Below are 22,074 nucleotides of genomic sequence, written 5' to 3'. Positions count from 1 at the left end.
AAACGACAGTCTAAATGCCTGCGTATGACCTCTAATTTCTCTTATGTCATCTTCGTGGTTTTAACTCGAAATGCACGATGGCGGCAGTAGAATCGTTCTGCAGTTATCTTTAAATGCTGGTTCTCTAAATTTGCTCAGTAGTATTCCTCGAAAAGAACGTCGCCTTCCGTGCAGGGATTTCCATCTGAGTTCCCGAAGCATCTCTGTAATAATTGCGTCTTGTTCGAACCTACTGGTAACAAATCTAGCAGTCTGCCTCTGAACTGCCTCAGTGCCTTCCTTTTTATCGGACCAGGTGCCGATCCAAAACACTCGAACAGTACTCAAGAGCGTGTCGCACTGGAGGTGTATGAACGGTCTTCTTTGCAGATGAACCGTATCTTCCTAAAATTCTCCCAATAAACCGAAGTCGGCCGTTCACCTTCGCTACTACAATTCTTACAAAAAAAAAAAAAAAAATGGTTCAAATGGCTCTGAGCACTATGGGACTTAACTTCTGAGGTCATCAGTCCCCTTGAACTTAGAACTACTTAAACCTAACTAACCTAAGGACATCACACACACCCATGCCCGAGGCAGGATTCGAAACAGCGACCGTAGCGGTCGCTCGGTTCCAGACTGTAGCGCCTAGAACCGCTCGGCCACCCCGGCCGGCACAATTCTTACATGCTCGCTCCATTTCACATCGCTTTGCGACGCTACACCAAGATATTTAAATGACGTCGCTATGTCAGGCAGCACACTGCTAACATTATATTCTAACATTACGGGCTTGTTTTCCTGCTCATCTGCGTTAGCTTACATTTTTCTACATTTAGAGCTAGCTGCCATTCAACACACCAATTAGAAATTTTGTCTACAAGAGACCTTTGGAGATAAGAGAACCACTTCTATGAACATCAAGAGCTCAGATGGAAACCCAGTTCTAAGCAAAGAAGGGAAAGCAGAAAGGTGGAAGGAGTATATAGAGGGTCTATACAAGGGCGATGTACTTGAGGACAATATTATGGAAATGGAAGAGGATGTAGATGAAGATCAAATGGGAGATACTATACTGCGTGAAGAGTTTGACAGAGCACTGAAAGACCTGAGTCGAAACAAGGCCCCCGGAGTAGACAACATTCCATTGGACTACTGACGGCCTTGGGAGAGCCAGTCCTGACAAAACTCAACCATCTGGTGAGCAAGATGTATGAAACAGGCGAAATACCCTCAGACTTCAAGAAGAATATAATAATTCCAATCCCAAAGAAAGCAGGTGTTGACAGATGTGAGAATTACCGAACAATCAGTTTAATAAGCCACAGCTGCAAAATACTAACACGAATTCTTTACAGACGAATGGAAAAACTGGTAGAAGCCGACCTCGGGGAAGATCAGTTTGGATTCCGTAGAAATACTGGAACACGTGAGGCAATACTGACCTTACGACTTATCTTAGAAGAAAGATTAAGGAAAGGCAAACCTACGTTTCTAGCATTTGTAGACTTAGAGAAAGCTTTTGACAATGTTGACTGGAATACTCTCTTTCAAATTCTTAAGGTGGCAGGGGTAAAATACAGGGAGCGAAAGGCTATTTACAATTTGTACAGAAACCAGATGGCAGTTATAAGAGTCGAGGGACACGAAAGGGAAGCAGTGGTTGGGAAAGGAGTAAGACAGGGTTGTAGCCTCTCCCCGATGTTATTCAATCTGTATATTGAGCAAGCAGTGAAGGAAACAAAAGAAAAATTCGGAGTGGGTATTAAAATCCATGGAGAAGAAATAAAAACTTTGAGGTTCGCCGATGACATTGTAATTCTGTCAGAGACAGCAAAGGACTTGGAAGAGCAGTTGAACGGAATGGATGGTGTTTTGAAGGGAGGATATAAGATGAACATCAACAAAAGCAAAACGAGGATAATGGAATGTAGTCGAAGTAAGTCGGGTGATGTTGAGGGTATTAGATTAGGAAATGAGACACTTAAAGTAGTAAAGGAGTTTTGCTATTTGGGGAGCAAAATAACCGATGATGGTCGAAGTAGAGAGGATATAAAATGTAGACTGGCAATGGCAAGGAAAGCGTTTCTGAAGAAGAGAAATTTGTTAACATCGAGTATAGATTTAAGTGTCAGGAAGTCTTTTCTGAAAGTATTTGTATGGAGTGTAGCCATGTATGGAAGTGAAACATGGACGATAAATAGTTTGGACAAAAAGAGAATAGAAGCTTTCGAAATGTGGTGCTACAGAAGAATGCTGAAGATTAGATGGGTAGATCACATAACTAATGAGGAGGTACTGAATCGGATTGGGGAGAAGAGGAGTTTGTGGCACAACTTGACCAGAAGAAGGGATCGGTTGGTAGGACATGTTCTGAGGCATCAAGGGATCACCAATTTAGTATTGGAGGGCAGCGTGGAGGGTAAAAATCGTAGGGGGAGACCAAGAGATGCATACACTAAGCAGATTCAGAAGGATGTAGGTTGCAGTAGGTACTGGGAGATGAAGCAGCTTGCACAGGATAGAGTAGCATGGAGAGCTGCATCAAACCAGTCTCAGGACTGAAGACCACAACAACAACAACAACATCTTGTATCCTCCTACAGTCACTCAACGACGACGCCTTCTGTACACAGCAGCAGACAACCGCAGACCGCTGCCCAGCCTGTCCGCCTGCGGTACTATTACACTTCCGTGGGGCACTCCTGATGATACCTCTGTCTCTATGAACGTTCGTCGTCGAGAACAAGGTACTGGGTTCTTAGTTTGTAAATTGTAAGGGTATCGTGGCTACTTGGGCCAAGTTTCCTAACAGACGGATATGCGTTGGGCATTGCTGTTTTGAATTTCGATTTGGATTCGAGCGTACGAGTGATTTCGGATGGCCAGTAGGTTGCTGTTGTCCACTGGAGGTAGTCAGACTTCTGAGACACTGCGTTACTTGCAGTATTAATTAAAATAAAACGTGAAATTAATGTAGAAGAGGGAAACTTCATACGAGAGAGACTATTTACTAATACTGCAATACAGAGGACAAGACAGTAATACGGATTTGTTAAGGAAGAAGCGCTCAGATTTAAAGTGGATCGTGTGGTTTAGCATTAGAGTGTGAATGATGAGAAACAGTAATTGTGCTTTACGATGTTTCATCTAAATTGCCACGATTTTCATGGCGAATATTCCACCACGATGTTAAGCAGAGTGATGATGTTTGGTTTGTGGGGCGCTCAACTGCGCGGTCATCAGCGCCCGTACAAAGTCCCAATTTTTACGCAGTCCAATTTTTAACTCAATCCAATCGAGCCTCTGTCACGAATGATAATGATGAAATGATGGGGACTACACAAACACCCGGTTCCCGGGCAGAGCAAGTCACCAAGCCGGCCGAGAATCGAACCCGGGATCCCGTGATCCAGAGGCAGAAACGCTAGCCACTAGACTACGAGCTGCGGACCCTAAGCAGAGTGAAAATGTTTTTGTAACAATAGTGATCAGTGCATCCGGAATCAGACTATATTTACATATTTTGTTCGTCTGAATTACAGGATACAAACCTCGTGCATTCTACAATCTGAATTAAAATGAATAACGATGAAACTCGAACGGAAATATGGGGTTGTGGGGTAGGCACAAGGTCACAGTACTTAATCTTCCGGCCGAGCGGTTCGAGGCGCTACAGTCTGGAACCGCGCGACCGCTACGGTCGCAGGTTCGAATCCTGCGTAGGGCATGGATGTGTGTGATGTCCTTAGGTTAGTTAGGTTTAAGTAGTTCTAAGTTCTAGGGGACTGATGACCACAGATGTTAAGTCCCATAGTGCTCAGAGCTATTTGAACCTTAATCTTCCCGTGATATGTTCCCCTCCCCTAAGCTAGATAATTTCTGATTGCCTTTAATTAAATTTGCAGCCGATAATGTCAGCTGAAATACAGATTGGTAGTGGAAGCTTACCACATCCTATTCTACACATTATTTGAGAAACTGGCGTAATACTCCGGCAACTGGTTAACCGCTGTTTGGTGTATGCAGATTTCGTTGATATGGTGTTAACGATTGTGTTTTAATTGTGATTCTTCGAATAACAGAACAAAATATCCAATTACAATCCTTCAGAATCCATATTCAATTGAGTACAACCAAAACAGTTAAGTAATACTGTGCTTTCTTGAACAAAAAGAACGAATTTTGCGAGACTCTTCACTAACTGTGGAATCCAGATTTACACTTACACTAAGCAAATGACTACGTAGCCCATGGCAGAGGGTACTTCTTGTTTTACTGTATATTAGCGTTTCTTCCCATTCCACTGACGAGTGGACTGTGAGACGAATCGCCATTTATAAGGGCCGATCAAAAAGTTCCCGTTCGAAGGACACACTAACCCCTTACCTACACGACTGTGCTTACACAACCGTATAGCAGTAGCACTGGGTTGCATAAACGCTGCAGTAACATTCTGAAACGGAGACTTCTCGATCGCCACTTAAATGTGGTATGTACTTGCTACTGTAATTTTATCTTCTGCTAGGTGGTACATTCCAACTCAGGAAAACAGTCCATGACTGAACTTAACTATGTTAACGCGAGATATTCGACGTCTCAGAACGCCGGTCAATTGTGATTTTTTCATCTTCTGCGTGATGCTTTGTCACGAGATAGACTGGCTGCCCTTCATCCACCCAAATTTAGGTTTCCCATGGATTCCATAGATTGTTATAGACCAAAGCTGAAAGATACCGACAAATTTGCTTCCCCATTCATGTGAGATTGTGTTTGTGCCCCCCTCTCTACTGCTCTCGGCGTCAACAGATCGTTTAATACTTGCCTATCAACCTTTTTTACTTGCTTCATTATTAACGAGGAACCGCGTGCGAGTCTCCATTTGGCAGTTCTGATGTAGAGGCAATATTCCGTTCCTAAAGACACTGAAGCAAACGTGGCATTAAGCTCTACAGGCTTTTTCACAAACCCTATTACAGGCTTCTAGGCGTTGTACAGGGGACTCAGCAGATAACGTTTTGATAGGAAATTCATGTCTCTTCGCCTATAAAATGAGTTTCAAGATCGAGTCACATCAAATCTCCCGCTTTACGGTACGGTACATAATGATACAGCTGCACAAAGCATGTGGGGATAATGTTTTCAAATCGCCTTAGTCCATTACGTACGGGAGTTGGACAGAAATACGGAGACACCGCGAGGAATGCATGCTGGGACATAGGTGCAGATGCTAGCCGAGTCTGCAGGTTCCGCTGTTGTATTTGACCACCAACAGCACGTGTGTAACGTCGTCAGTATGTTGCGTGTGTCAGTCGTGGCCAAAACAGTATTCTGGGTAATTGTGAGTGCATCATATCGGAGCCAAGTGAATTCGATTGTGGACAGATTGTTGGTGTTCGTAGCCAAGGTAGCCGAAGTGTTTGAACCTTCATACAGCATACAGAAAAGCGGAAAAACAACGTCCACTAGTTCACAACGCTAACGAAAGTATGTGTTGAGTGATCGTGTTAACCGGTCACTGAAGAGCATTGTGACGTAAAATAAAAGGACTGCAGCTGCAAAAGTCACTGCGGAAGTGAATGTCGCTCTCGTGAACCATGTCAGCACAAAAAAAGGAGAGAGAGAGAGAGAAGGGAGCTCAAAGGCAGGCTGAGATTCCAAAAGCACGCATTGGTGATGCAAATGCCCGTAACAGGGAAACTTGGTGCCGAAGCCAAAAAGCTGGACCATGGAGCCATGGAAGAAAGTTATTTGGTTGCATGAGTCTTTTTTCATACTGTTCCCAACATCTGGCCGAGTTTACGTTCGAAGGGAAAAACATGGCGGGGGTTCGGTGGTGCTTTGGGCAGCCATACGGTGGTATTCCATGGGTCGCATAGTTAAACTGCAATGTCGCGTTACTGCGAAGGATTATATGACCATTTTGGCTGATCAGGTCCATCCCATGGTACAGAGAGTTCGTCCCCCAATGTTGATGCCGTGTTCCAAGATGACAGGGCCCTGTTCACATGGCTGGATCTGTGGGCTAGAGTATGTAGTAGTCTCACATCTCCATTGGCCACCGCAGTCATCAGATCTTTATAGTCTACTTTGGAGAGAAGGGTGGGTAATCGCTGTGCACCTCCATCATCGTTACTTGAACTTACCACTATTTTGCAGACAGAACTTCATAAGATTCATGTAAGGGTTTCTTTCTAAATTACCGCTACCAGTCACAAACTTTGTCAACTATTGTATTACTTATTTATTTAGCAACATTTATCGAGGGAATACCTCATCTTCAGGCTAAATGGCATTACAAAAACAACTTTACAATAAGGTCATACTGACGTTACATTGTCTTTTCGTAAATGCTGTGATCCTCTTTGTTCTTCTGGCGTGGCAGTCTCGTTGTGATGCGCTGAGGTGTTTCCATTTCCATGGCTCTCTTGGTCGCTGTTCACAAATTGTCACTAACATGGCAGTAACTTGGAAACACGGTCACAAACAGTTCTGCAGTTCAGTGGACTATGGCATAAGACTCACTTGAAAACCACACAGAACCCTTATCCCCAATCCGAGAGACGTCGTGAAGCAGTTTTTTTGAAAGCCAACTGATTTCCTTCACCTTGTCAGAAAATTGTAATATTTTGTGTTTTTGGTGTTTCCATAATTTTGCCCACCGCCAGCACTCTTTTGTCAGACTGCAACAGCGGCTGCGAGAAACTGGTTGGTTGGTTGTTGCTTAATCTGGGGGATGGACCAAACAACGACGTCATCGGTACGATCGGATTAGAGGAGGAAGTCGGCCGTGTCCCTTCAAAGGAAGCATTCCGGCATTTGCCTGAAACGATTTAGAGAAATCACTTAAAACCTAAATCAGGATGGCCGGACAGGGGTTTGAAACGTCGTTCTCCTAAATGCGAGTCCAGTATGCTAACCACTGCGCCACATCGCACGGTCGAGAGACTGGTACGTCCTCGGGTAGGAAGGTTGACTGGAGTACTCCACAGGCGTGTAACAGGGCTTGTGGACCGTGCGTATGTAAAGATTCGTCATCGATACACTCTGCCCAACAAAGCGCAAGGTCGCCTCGCGGAGTAGCTCCTGTCGAGTGCACAGATCTCATTGGCTTTGAAAGTGATCCAATGTTCAGACTTTACATCCAAACGGTACATTTCCGGACATCGGTTCCCTGTCAGAACTTTATACACTAAGTCCTCTCTACAACCGCTAGACGCCTCCGTCAAGAATTGGGGAACTCCTTGTACCAGGTGACCAAAAAGTCAGTATAAATTTGAAAACTGAATAAATCACGGAATAATGTAGATAGAGAGGTAAAAATTGACACACATGCTTGGAATGACATGGGGTTTTATTAGTTCCAAAAAAATACAAAAGTTCAAAAAATGTCCGACAGATGACGCTTCATCTGATCAGAATAGCAATAATTAGCATAACAAAGTAAGACAAAGCAAAGATGATGTTCTTTACAGGAAATGCTCAATATGTCCACCATCATTCCTCAACAATAGCTGTGGTCGCGGAATAATGTTGTGAACAGCACTGTAAAGCATGTCCGGAGTTATGGTGAGGCAGTGGCGTCGGATGTTGTCTTTCAGCATCCCTAGAGATGTCGGTCGATCACGATACACTTGCGACTTCAGGTAACCCCAAAGCCAATAATCGCACGGACTGAGGTCTGGGGTCTGGGAGGCCAAGCATGACGAAAGTGGCGGCTGAGCACACCATCATCACCAAACGACGAGCGCAAGAGATCTTTCACGCGCCTAGCAATATGGGGTGGAGCGCCATCCTGCATAAACATCGTAGGTTCCAGCAGGTGTTTATCAGCCAGGCTGGGGATGATGCGATTCTGTGACATATCGGCGTACCTCTCACCCGTCACGGTAGCAGTTACAGTCCGCGATCTGTCGCACATTTTTGAACTTTGTTTTTTTTTTCTAATAAAACCCCATGTCATTCCAAGTATGTGTGTCAATTTTTACCTCTCTATCTACATTATTCCGTGGTTTATTAAGTTTTCAATTTATACTGACTCTTTAATCACCCCTTATATTCGTTCATCTCGAACGAATCACTGAGAAGAAGGCGCTCGTATGGTCCATGACGAAGGGTTTCGAACAAAGTTGACGGAAAGCTGCGGTGTGCCGACAGAACTGCGGCCACAGCAGCTGTGCAGCAGCAGCCGACGACTCCGCTACGCAAATGTTTGTTAAGCAACGCGCTGCCGGGTACCGTAACGGCAGGCGAAACCTGAGGACGGGTCAACGCGGAGGACACGCAGCGCGACCGTCCTCCGTCTCGCTCCAGAGACACTGACCTCTGCTACCGAAAACTCTGTCCACCTCCGTGTCTCACAGCTACGCAGAGGTCCATTCCAGACCAAAATAAAAATAGCTGAGCTGTTCCTCCGTTATGTATCCGCTATCCTGGTCACAATTTACACATTATTCCAGGATGTGATTCTAGCCAATTAATTTTATATATCCGGCTGTACATCCGAACTGACGATTCTGTTATTCCGTACAATATTTATGGCACTGACCTAATCATACTCTTCAGATGCCGAGAGCAGTGGGTTTGGAAGTGTTCGCTGCCTTCTTAGAGGCTGCTACATGTTCATGACTACTCTGCAATTCGCAATTAAGTGCTCGGTAGAGGCTTCATCGGGCCACCTTCAGGCTATTTCTGTACCGTTCCATTCCCGAACAGAGAGCGCGAAGAACGAACACTTACATCTTTCGGTGCGACCTCTGGTGTCTCTTATTTTACTACGATGATAATTTCTCCCTGTGTAGGTATGCCTCAACAAAATTTCGGAGGAGAAATTTCGTGAAAATATCTCATCGTAACGAAAAACACCATTCTTTTAATGATTGCCACCCCAGTGCGCGTACCATACCCGCTTATCTCCCCTATTTCGTGAAAATACAAAACCAGTTGTCCTACTTTGAACTTTTTCGACATCATACGTCAATCCCATCTGGTAAGGATCCCATACTGCGCAGCAGTACTCCAGAAGAGGACTGACAGTAGGCAGTCTCGTTAGTAGCTCTGTTATATTCAGACGTGTTAGATGACGATCAGTTTCTGCCCTGCAGGGTAGCCGCGCAGTCTAAGGCGCCTTGTCACGGTCCGTGCGGTTCCCCCCGTCGGAGGTTCGAGTCCTCCCTCGGGCATGGGTGTGTGTGTATGTGTTGTCAATAGTGTAAGTTAGATAAGTAGTGTGTAGGCTTAGGAACCGATGACTTCAGCAGTTTTGTCCCATAAGGCCTTACCACAAATTTTCAATGACGATCAGTTTGGCTTTAGTAAAGGCAAAGGGACCAGGGAGGCAGTTCTGACCTTACGCTTACCAATGGATGCACTCTTAAGAAAAATCAAGACACGTCCACACGGTCTATCGATCTACGAAAAGCGTTCGTTACTGTAAACTGGTGCAAGATGTTCGAAATTATCAGGGAAGTAGGTGTAAGCTACAGGAAAACCGGTTAATATACAATATGTACAAGAACAAAGACGGAAAAATAGGAATGGAACACAAAGAATGAAGTGCTGGGATTAGGAAGTGTGTATACGACAGGGATGTATAATGAACGCCATACTGATTACATCGGAAACGTAATTACATAATCAAAAGAGAGGTTCGAGAATGGGAATAAAATTCAAGGTAAAGGAATATCAGTGATGAGATTTGCTGATGACATTATCCTGAGTGAAAGTCAGGAAGAACTGAGGAACCTGCTAAATGGAATGAACAGTGTAATGAGCACATAATATGGATTGAAATTAAATAACAGGAAGATGAAAGTAGCCTAATCAGGAGTAGCAGATATGATGTTAGCGATAAATGTACCATCAAAACTGCGTACGAAGTAGTAGGTGAAGTAAGGAATTCTGCTACCTTGCAAGCAAAATAACACATGAGGGACAAAGCGATGAAGGCATAGGATGCAGAGCATCACAGACAAATAGGGCATTCCTGAACTAAAGAAATCTAGTAATATCAAACATCGACCTTAATTTGCGGAAGAAATTGCTGAGCGCGTACGTCTGGAGTGCAGCATAGTGCGGTAGTGAACATGGGCTCTAGGAAAACCGGAAATTCGGGGAATCTACGTGTATGAGATGTTGTACTGTAGAAGAATGTTGCAAATTAGGTGGACTGATATAAGAAATGTGGGGGTTCTCTGCAGAATCTACGATGAAAGGACCTCGTGGAAAACATCGAAGAGAATCGCACGATCGCATGTGTGTTAAGACATCAAAGCATAGCGTCCAACTGCTTGATCGAGCTGAGTAAGGACGAAATTGTAGAAGGGAGACTGGGATTGAAATAATGTAGCTGGGGTTATTTACAATCATTTGTTACACTAATACTATGGTAGCAAATTATTATCCTTCCATGCCAACTGTTTCAATAATAATTTATTACGTAAATGGTCGCTTCGGTAAAAGAATACTCACATTACTGGCTTCAGCAAATATCTGTTATCTTCAGATGTGTATAATCCACAAAAAGCTTCGTATAGATAAACAAATACTGTTAAGCACTTTGAACATCAGAAAGTCTTTTTTCAGTGAATGCCGGCGTGCAAACTTTATACAATTTTATATGATTTTAAGATATGACAGTCGCTAGCGTGTGCATATGTTTTTAATTTTTCATATTACTGTATAAACTTTTCAATTTTTTAAAACTGCTTTAACTTTAGTTTGCGTTATTCAGATTTTTTAATAGCCGTTTTAGTCGGTTGACCACAGAAAACAAACAGGTGTGGAGTCCGCTGTTATCTCCCCCTCTTAACTCCTCTCTTCCACATCGCTATAATAACAACACGGGATGGTGCTCTGATTTGTCTTTTATCATGTGACGATGTGATGTGCAATCATTGAAGTATTAAGCGACTTTATGACGTTCAAAGCGCTTAACTACGTCTGTCTATCTGTACGAAGGTTTTTGTGGCTTAAGCACATCTGAGGATGGCAAATATTTGCCGAAAGCGGTTATGTGAATATTCTTCTATATATCCTATTGTCTGTCTGTCTGCACTTGGTGCAGGGAGTGGCAACTGACCCTTAACATAGACAAATGTAATGTATTACGAATACATAGAAAGAAGGATCCTTTATTGTATGATTATATGATAGCGGAACAAACACTGGTAGCAGTTACTTCTGTAAAATATCTTGGAGTATGCGTACGGAACGATTTGAAGTGGAATGATCATATAAAATTAATTGTTCGTAAGGCGGGTGCCAGGTTGAGATTCATTGGGAGAGTCCTTAGAAAATTTAGTACATCAACAAAGGAGGTGGCTTACAAAACACTCGTTCGACCTATACTTGAGCATTGCTCATCAGTGTGGGATCCATACCAGGTAGGGTTGACAGAGGAGATAGAGAAGATCCAAAGAAGAGCGGCGCATTTCGTCACAGCGTTATTTGGTAAGCTTGATAGTGTTACGGAGATGTTTAGCGAACTCAAGTGGAGACTCTGCAAGAGAGGCGCTCTGCATCGCGGTGTATCTTGCTGTCCAGGTTTCGAGACGGTGCGTTTCTGGATGAGGTATCGAATATATTGCTTCCTCCTACTTATACCTCCCGAGGAGATCACGAATGTAAAATTAGAGAGAGTCGAGCGCGCACGGAGGCTTTCCAGCAGTCGTTCTTCCCGCGAACCATACGCGACTGGGACAGTAGCACGTAAAGCGCCCTCCGCCACACTCCGTTTGGTAGCTTGCGGAGTATAAAAGTAGATGTAGATGTAGAGATGCAATGTTCCTTCGCACATGCATGCATCCAATTGATGTTTGTCACTTCGTAATCCAAGAACAGACAAATAAAAGGCATTGGGGAATCACTACGTAAAGTGCATGCACGGTTGTCTCATGGCGTACTGCAACGTGGCATATCAGTACTCCGGAGAACATGCTGTCGCAACGCCACGTTACCTCGGCAGCTGGCCTGGTGCTAAACTGGAGGACGCGGGCGTCGTTTTGTTTGTCGCCCGGCACAGATTGGTAGCGCACACGTCTCTCCAGGTTGCTCCACGGTGAACACACAGCTCGCCGGTCGCAGCTGCTGGCGCCCTTTAACGGGACGGCCCGCTTCGGAACAATGGGCAGAATTACATGTGTCACGGTTCCTCATCCGCGGCCGAACACAATACCTACAGGCGGTCCCGTTAGCGAGTGTCCGACCACGTTTACACTGCCGCACGACTGTCGCCAAGAGAACGCCGCCGCCAGACAGCCGCACGTGCACGCAGAAGCTCTCTGGTCGCAAACTCGCTCCGACGCACCGCTACGCCGAAACACAGGTGATTTTTAGGGTTCCCTGATTCAGTTGTAAAAACGGAACCCGTGTGGGATGGCTACGTCGTCCGTCTGTCTGTCTGTCTGTCTGTCTGTCTGCCCGACTGTTAAGAACGCTTCTTTTTCAGGAACGGACAGGCATATCAAGTTTAAATTTATGTCACATACGAAAGTCTATAGTCCGTTGACGGTGTAAAACATTTAAGCTTCTAAGTCAATTCAGTCAAAAGATTCGACCATTTATGTCACATATTTTGAAACTCGCCAACTTGCTCATCAAAACGTACAGGTCACTTGCCGTTGACCTGGAATAACGAAATTCGGCAAGAACAAAGGTTTCACAGTAAAGGTAAAAAAAAAAAATAAAAAGTAAATAAAATCCGAAAATTGTTACTCTCTAATTATATAACACGAAAAAATAATTTTGTAATTTTTTTATCCGTCTGTCTATCCGTCTGTATGTCTGAAACTTCCTGGCAGATTAAAACTGTGAGCCGGACCGAGACTCGAACTCGGGACCTTTGCCTTTCGCGGGCAAGTGCTCTACCAACCGAGCTACCCAAGCACGACTCACGCCCCCTCCTCACAGCTTTACTTCTGCCAGTACCTCGTCTCCTACCTTCCAAACTTTACAGAAGCTCTCCTGCTCAGTTGGTAGAGCACTTGCCCGCGAAAGGCAAAGGTCCCGAGTTCGAGTCTCGGTCCGGCACACAGTTTTAATCTGCCAGGAAGTTTCATATCAGCGCACACTCCGCTGTAGAGTGAAAATTTCATTCTGTCTGTATGCCTGTCTGTGCATCGGTTAAGACCCCTGTTTCTCGTGAACATTTTGGTGTATCAAAATCAAATTTATGTCACTTGCTAAGGCCCATCGTCCCTTGGCGGTGTGACAAATTTAAGCACCTAAGTAAATGTAGTCAAAAGATTCGGCCATTTATGTTACATATTTTGCTACTCGTAAACTCGTTCATCAAAACATATAGGGTACTCGCCGTTCATGTAGAATCATGAAATTTGGCAAGAAGCAAGATTTTACAGTACAAGTTGTTGTTTTTGTTGTGGTCTTCAGTCCAGAGACTGGTTTGATGCAGCTCTCCATGCTACTCTATCCTGTGCAAGCTTCTTCATCTCCCAGTACCTACTGCAACCTACATCCTTCTGAATCTGTTTAGTGTACTCATCTCTTGGTCTCCCTCTACTATTTTTACCCTCCACGCTGCCCTCCAGTACTAAACTGGTGACCCCTTGATGCCTCAGAACATGCCCTACCAACCGATCCCTTCTTCAAGTTTTGCCACAAATTTCTCTTCTATCCAATTCTATTCAATACCTCCACATTAGTTATGTGATCTACCCATCTAATCTTCAGCATTCTTCTGTAGCACCACATCTCGAAAGCTTCTATTCTCTTCTTGTCTAAACTATTTATCGTCCACGTTTCACTTCCATACATGGCTACACTCCATACAAATACTTTCAGAAACGACTTGTTAAGCAAAAATATCTGAAAATGGTTAAATTCGAATTATATTACATAAAAATATTTATTTTTTGCCTTTAGAACATACGTTGCATTCATCATCCGTCGAAAGCATGACAGACGAATATTTCTTCATGCAAAGATAAAATATAAGTTGTATTATAAAAAAATATTTTATTAAATCTTCTAAATCTACACATGTAAACTGAAGTCCCCTGCTCGCTTCAATTTGTATGTGCAGGCTACTGTGAGGAACTGCTTTAGAGATATTGACACGGTTTTGGAAATCCCGGGACTGATGTTCTTGCGAGGCTCTACATCGAAAACAGGCAAAAATCTGCGAGTTTCCCGATTCCCATGATACAGCAGGGGACTTTTCAAGCTGGTGGAGGTTCTGTAATGGTGTGGTGCGTGTGTAGTTGGAGTGATATGGGACCCCTGATACGTCTAGGTACGACTCTGACAGGTGCGCCGACTGTAACACCAGGTTCAAAGTCACTTAAATTTTAGTAACCTGCCATTGTAGCAGCGGTAACCGATCCGACAACTGCGCCAGACACTTGTTGCCTTATATAGGCGTTGCCAACCGCAGTATTCTGCCCTTTTCCATATCTCTGTATTTGAACATGCATGCCTATGCCACTTTCTTTGGCGCTTCAGTGTATATGAATAGAAAATGTAGTTCAAAGATGCTGACTTTGGAGGTTCGCTTTATTCATACAGTTGCATGCAAAATATACAAAAATCACGTGTATACGGGGTGAACCAGAATACCACCAATAAACTTTCAGAGGTGGCAGTATGAACCAAAGCAAGAAACTGTAGAATTATGGGTACAATGGAAATCAGGGAGGCACATTTACTGGGTAAACGTTTGAATTAACTTTTGACGTGCAACTGGTTGACTAAATGATTTCCATTGTGTCGAAGAGCACTTGTTCATTTTCGCTACTGTGAAACAACTTTTTTACTCGTAGCTAGGCAAGCGTTTTAGAACTCGTGTTTACTGGACCTTTTCGACGGTAGGCGACACTGGGTGTTGGATTCTCCACGACTGGCAGCCATAGGGTTCGAGTCCCAGATCGTCTCGCAGTCATACCCTGTCAGGTTATTAAACTAGTTAAATATCTCTCAAGGTAAGTTGGAAAACTGCACCGTTACAATTTAGCTGTAGCAAATTCAGAAGGATTTTTGAGGTCACAGTTATTATCTCAAGAAACCCTACTTAAACAAGCTTCTGAAGAATGTGAATAGGCATGCACATGTCCACAGAGGCGAAGAAATAAATATCCCCCATTGTTTAGTAGTTGTCGTGAATAAAAGTGACACAGGCTAGAGGATCTGTATTGCAGAGAAACCTCCAAATTTAACAGATATGGCCTACAGTGAACTCCAATACGTTCCGGCATAATATCTTTAGTGAGTTAAGAACAGCGGATGCAGTTGGAAGAAGATGGCTTTGGAAGTTCGCTGCGTGATTTTACTTCTATCCTTAGAGTCACATATAACTCAATAACAGCACATAAACCGACGCCTGATGTTTCTTGTATTATTGGCCGCGGTATCCTTGGAGAAAGAAACTTAATAAGATATTTGTTTCGTCTGTCTGGTAATCTCATAACGGTGCCACGCTTTGGCTGTTGCTATTGCTTCGGCTAACAGAGCTGACGCACGCGATGTGATTGTACTTGCAAATGCCGCGCACAATTGCTCCCGTGTTTTAAAAATGCCCGGAATTACTGGCAGCGCGTGACATTTGTTACTAAAATTTACGAGCAGCTGATTTTTTTCTCCCCTTCCTACGTAGCGATCAATAGGTAACGGACTAGGTCAGGCTTGTAATAAATTTTGTTCTTCACCGGAGACGGAGTACGATTCTAATCATTGCATTTGGTGAAGGCTTCGTGGCCCATTGCGAAATATAATGCGATCGCCCGATAAATGTTCACTTACTTTTTATAAAAGTTTATAGTCTTTATGACAATTACAACTTGATGATGACTGGTTTCGGTTGGCTAGCAACCACTCGTAGATCTATAGAAATAAGCAGAAAAATTGCCTTTTGGCTGAAGTGATCACTTAGCTATATTTACAAAACATACATTGTAAGTATTAAAACGTAAAAAGTAGTAAAAAACATATCATGCTTAGAGGTAATCTGGATAAAGAAGCGCTCCTGAGGAAAATGTTTCTGTTTCTCTTACACCACGTAATAGATAAGCGTGTGAACTATATGTGTATAAACTGTATACTTCCTGTAACTACAGGACAATTGTATTATTATTCCAATACTCCTTTTGTTGTGGAAAAGTGAGTTTAAGTGAAAGACTGCAAAATGGCCTCTTTGGTAGGTAGGTAGATAGGGCAAAGTGACCAGACACAGAGAAAAGGCAAAAAAATAAGGCTCAGATGAAGTGTATTCTTGTTTTTAGGGCTTATGTTTGGATGTCTTTTCCTGAACTATGTCTTCAAATTCCTTGCCTGACATCTCTTTCACTTTTTTGAGCGGGTGCGGTAGACTTTTCTGCTCAGCAATCTGAAATACCAAGCGGCATAAATCAGTGATTGATATGCCGTAATATCTTCGTTCCGTGTCAAAAATATGGTAAAGGAGCTCTTCCTTTTGCACTTGGCCGAATACACACTTACAAATCCCCAAGAATCTTCTTGTCTACAACAGCATCTCGTTTTTTGAAGAACTCTGCTTTTAAGTGTGCTACTTGAGACACAGTAGTTTAGCTGTTGCAGCAAACGGTGTTTCCTTTTCTTACGTTATCCAAAGCCTGTTGCGTAGCTTGCTAATTTGATGACATCGTAACATACTCTTGTTGTAAGAGAACGCACTTTCTCACCAAGCTGTTAATACACTAATGCCTTAGTGTATTAATTTTATGAACCACTCTTGTCTTACTATTAATTCAGTTGTCTTGAAACGAGGTAAATACATTACAAAGTATATGTTCGGACAAAGTCGCCACTTGTCCACTCTGCCCAATCAGGAGAGTGTCCCCTTTGCACGACTCGAGGCCATTATGCTGTATGTTGTCTGAATAGGAAATTACGTAACCTACGTAATTCCTTAACACCTGATTTCGAAGGCTAAAATATGGCGTTTTACTAGCATTGTACCAATTAACTGCCACAATAGATACCTTTTTTTATACATGTAAATGAATGTCACTTGCCTTACATCAGACGTAGAGGAAACACAAAATATTTCATTGCAGAGGACTGCGCGAAACTATCGACACGAAACCCACTGACAAAAACAAAGAAGTATCTTTAAATAGCCTTAAATGTTCGCCATTAGGCTGCAGCAGTCTCCAAGAGAATAAAACGAAGTGGCCATTTTACCCGCCCTAACCATTACAGCCGTCCGTCCTTACCCTACTCTAAAATCTGTACCTGACTACAGTAATGTTGACAACAATATCGTTACCAAATATAAGTTGTTAATATTAAGAGGTTGGTCAATGCATGACTATCAGCTGAGCAATGAAACCACAAGGAAGCGCCCCCCCCCCCTCCGCATCTCTCCCCCCCCCCTCCTCCGTGATTTGTCAATTAAAACTGACATGTGGCCTACAAACAAACTTACAGTTTTCAGAAACAAATACGAATAATTATTAAAGTTTTTACGGCACTTGTAAAATAAATCATCATCATCATTTAAGATGCCTTTCAGCGTTCAGTCTGGAGCATAGTCCCCCTTATAAAATTCCTCCATGATCCCCTATTCAGTGCTAACATTGGTGCCTCTTCTGATGTCAAGCCTATTACTTCCAAATCACTCTTAACCGAGTCCAGGTACCTTCTCCTTGGTCTACCGCGACTCCTCCTACCCTCTACTGCTGAACCCATGAGTCTCTTGGGTAACCTTGCTTCTCCCATGCGTGTAACATGACCCCACCATCTAAGCCTGTTCGCTCTGACTGCTACATCTATAGAGTTCATTCCCAGTTTTTCTTTGATTCCCTCATTGTGGACACCCTCCTGCCATTGTTCCTGTCTACTAGTACCTGCAATCATCCTAGCTACTTTCATATCCGTAACCTCAACCTTATTGATAACGTAACCTGAATCCACCCAGCTTTCGCTCCCTCACCGTTAGGGGTAAAACTCAATGGGACCCGGGGCAAGTAAGGCTAGCAACCTGCTTCCCTGGTACTTTAAATATGATGCTGACAACAATCAGAGCAAAATCTAAAATAAATTTTAATATTATTTTGTGTCACTTCAGGCAGACGTCACATACAAGGGCGTGGAGCCATTAGCCGGCTGGAGTCGTTGTTCAGTAAAGGGAGCCAGCTGCTGCCGGTGGATCACCAGAGCCAGCTCCAGCGCGTTACGTGGGGAGGGACGCCCTGTGAGTGTACCCCAGCAGGTGAACGCTGCCCCGGGTGGTACCGGTCCCTTCCACTCTCCTAACGAAGCCGGCGCCCATATATTTCCGGCGCCGCGATCACTATCGGGGCCCTCCTTTCACTTTCTGCCGAGTATGGCCCCCAGCAAGGATACGGCCAGTCTTCAATTACCTCCCACTGACCGACCCATTTCGACGCCCGGCCCTCTCACAGTCTCGGTGTCAGTCGCAGCCAGCAGGAAACTGCGTAACAGCGTTTCTTTCCTGCTATCACTTTTGTGGCAAGACATTTAGTTAACTCGGCAACAGTCGTATTACATCATTTTCCTGAACTGCTGCATTGTCTCTTGTCAATGTGTCGTACATGGTGATTCCATGACGATGCTACGAACTTTCAGCGATGAGACAAAACTCCGCCGTCTCATCCTCGGCCCACAGGCGTTACTGGATGCGGATGTGGAGGGGCATTTGGTCAGCACATCGCTCTGCCGGCCGTACGTCACCTTACGAGACAGGAGCCTCTACTTCTCAAGCAAGTAGCTCCTGAATGTGCCTCACAAGGTTTGAGTGACCCCGCAGCGCTCGGCAGACCGAATGGTCACCCATCCAAGCGCTAGCCCAGCCCGACAGCGCTTAACTTCGGTGATCTAACCCGAATCGGTGTTACCACTGCGGCAAGGCCGTTGGCTTCAGCGACGATGGAAAAGGATAAATGTTCGGAAACGACAGAGTCGAAAGTTATATGCGAAAATCGTTCTGATACCTCTGCAGTTGGAATACGTATACCGGTACTGTTGTTGCTAATAATGTAGGGCAGCACTCTGTCTTCAGGCCACAAGTGGCTCATCGGGACCATCCGGCCGCCGTGTCATCCTCAGATGAGGATGCGGATAGGAGGAGCGTGTGGTCAACAAGCCGCTCTTTGACCGGAGCCGCTACTATTCAAAAAAATGGTTCTGAGCACTATGGGACTCAACTGCTGAGGTCATTAGTCCCCTAGAACTTAGAACTAGTTAAACCTAACTAACCTAATGACATCACAAACATCCATGCCCGAGGCAGGATTCGAACCTGCGACCGTAGCGGTCTCGCGATTCCAGGCTGCAGCGCCTTTAACCGCACGGCCACTTCGGCCGGCCGCTACTATTCGGTCGAGTAGCTTCTCAATTGGCATGACGACGCTGAGTGCACCCCGAAAAATGGCAACAGTGCATGGCGGCCCGTATGGTGACCCAACTGCCGGCCACGCCCAACAGCGCTTAACTTCAGTGATCTGACGGGAACCGGTGTATCCACTGTGGGAAGGCCGTTGCCCCAGGAATGTAGGGTAGGCAATCCCGCAATCCCGACGAGCACGTACTGTGGAGGTTGGGATGATAGCTCAACTAATCCAATCCAGATGGCCAACTGTATCCCGGTATGAGCAAATGTATAGTACAGTGCTATAGTAGACTAAGGCCTCTATTTACAAGTTGAAGCACTAATACCGATCAGCCCTAACCAACTGGGGTCGAACTCGGAGACAGAACTTGCAGACAAGGTTTTCGTGTGCGGGCAAGCAAATAGAAGTAGCAGAGAAGCGGAAAAGTTGTACATGACCAAATATTCGCGTAGAATGCATCCGGCTCACACCATTTTCCCAAGGATATTCCAACAAGTAAAACGCTCTGCGGGCTGTACGTCACTTTACGAGACCGCGGCCTCTACTTCTCAATCAAGTAGCTCCTGAATTTGCCTCACAAGGGTTGAGTGACCCCGCTTGCCGACAGCGCTCGGTAGACCGAATGGTCACCCATCCAAGTGGTAGTCCAGCCCGACAGCGCTTAACTTCGGCGATCTAACGGGAACCGGTGTTACCACTATGGCAAGGCCGTTGGCTTCAGCGACAAATGTATGGAAAGTCGAAAGTTATACGCGAAAGTCGTTCTGATACCTCTGACGTTGGAATACGTGTACCGGTACTGTTGTTGCTAAGAATGTAGGGTAGCACTCCATCTTCAGAGCACAAGTGGCTCATCTGGACCATACGACCGCCGTGTGATCCTAAGATGAGGATGCAGATAGGAGGGGCGTGTGGTCAGCACAGCGCTCTCCCGGTCATTACGATGGTTTTCTATGACCGGAGCCGCTAATAATTGGTCGACTAGCTCCTCAATTGGCATCACGAGGCTGAGTGCACTCTGAAAAATGGCAACATCGCATGGTGGTCCGTATGGTCACCCAATGGCCGAGCTGTTCTATGCGCTTCAGTCTGGAAGCGCGCTACCGCTACGGTCGCAGGTTCGAATCCTGCCTCGGGCATGGATGTGTGTGATGTCCTTAGGTTAGTTAGGTTTAAGTGGTTCTAAGTTCTAGGGGACTGTGGCTAACTGTATTCTGGTATGACCAAATGTGGTGTACAGTGCTGTAGTAGACTAATGCCGATCAATCCTAACTGTAGTTCAAGTCAGATACAGAACTTGCAGACATGGTTTTCGTGTGTGAGCAAGAAATGGAAATAGCAGAGAAGCGGAAACGTTGTACAGGACCAAATACTCGCAGAGAGCGTATCCGGCTCACACCATTTTCCCAAGGATCTTCCAACAAGTACGTAAAATGGGGCAGTTGGTACCGCAGTGCACCGACTGAGGAGGACGACGAACTACGCGGACTCCCGACTTAGAAGATGCAGTGCTTGCTCGAGCGGATGAGTGCCTGCAATTAGCACTCGATCGGTCTCACGTGAAATGAGTGTTTCGTAGAGCACTATGTGGCAAGTATTGCGGGAAATGCAGCTACATTCCTGCCAACCACTGGAAGTGCATGCTTTGACTCTTGGTGACTTCGGACCTCGTCCGCAGTTCGTGGCCTAGTGGCTAGCGTTGCTGCCTCTGGATCACGGGGTCCCGGGTTCGATTCCCGGCCGGCTTGAGGATTTTCTCTGCCAGAAGACTGGAAGTTTGTGTTGTGCTCATCATTTCATCATCAGTCGTGAAAGTGGCTAGACTGGACTGTGTAAAGTTGTTGGTTGGTTGTTTTGGGGAAGGAGACCAGACAGCGGGGTCATCGGTCTTATCAGATTAGGGAAGGACGGGGAAGGAAGTCGGCCGTGCCCTTTGAAAGGAACCATCCCGGCATTTGCCTGGAGCGATTTAGGGAAATCACGGAAAACCTAAATCAGGATGGCCGGACGCGGGATTGAACCGTCGTCCTCCCGAATGCGAGTCCAATGTCTAACCACTGCGCCACCTCGCTCGGTGACTGTGTAAAGATTGGGAGATTTTTACGGGCGCTGATGACCGCGCAGTTGAGCGCCCAGAAAAGCCAAACATCATCATCTCTTCGCACCTAGTCTCGTGTTCAGCCAGCGGTTCTTGCGGCGCCTTACAGTCGATTCTCACTTTCGTGCGTACTTTTCACGGATGAAGTCTGTTTCACGAGAGGCGGATTGCAAAATAGTCATGCTTAGGCCGATGAGAATCCCAACGCTACGCTTGTCAAGAGCCATAAAGACAGATTATCCGTCAACGGTAGGCAGGCATAGTACTAGGCCCGTTTCTTGTTCCTCCCCGCTTTAATGCACCACTGTACACAATGTTCATCAGAACGAACAAAACAATATCGTCGACTACGTTCCGGGATCCTGCGACAGCCGCTACTGACGTAACAGGTGTCGTCACGGTCAGAAACGCGGTCTTAGTAAACTGTGCGGAGAGAACAATGTTCGAGGGGTTAAAAAAAGAGCTGCGAGCGGTGTTTCCCGGAGAGCACGGCAGTGCTGGCCGTTACTCCTGCGTCGGCCGTGGGCGCGTGCGCAGATTGGCGGCGGATAAGCGCAAAAGCGGAGCAGCGCCGAGGGCGTGGGCGCTTGCGACAGCGCCGCTATCCGTAGATGATCGCCGCCGCCGCCGCTTGCTTCCTGCCCTAACCTCGCCCTTGCCCCGCCCTTTAGC

The 22,074-nt window shown here is 45.2% G+C and overlaps 1 protein-coding gene and 1 pseudogene across 1 annotated transcript in view; both read right to left on the bottom strand.

The window, feature by feature from the left end:
* The window catches only part of LOC126195489 (splicing factor, arginine/serine-rich 19), a 410,081-nt gene that overhangs the window by 90,232 nt on the left and 297,775 nt on the right, over nt 1-22,074 (bottom strand). The window lies entirely within an intron of this gene.
* On the bottom strand, nt 19,903-20,020 carry LOC126197032 (5S ribosomal RNA; annotated as a pseudogene).

Source organism: Schistocerca nitens, chromosome 7, assembly GCF_023898315.1.
Source record: "Schistocerca nitens isolate TAMUIC-IGC-003100 chromosome 7, iqSchNite1.1, whole genome shotgun sequence".
NCBI lineage: Eukaryota > Metazoa > Arthropoda > Insecta > Orthoptera > Acrididae > Schistocerca > Schistocerca nitens.
Note: the sequence above shows the minus strand (reverse complement) of the source record. Positions and strands in the feature narration are given on the sequence as shown.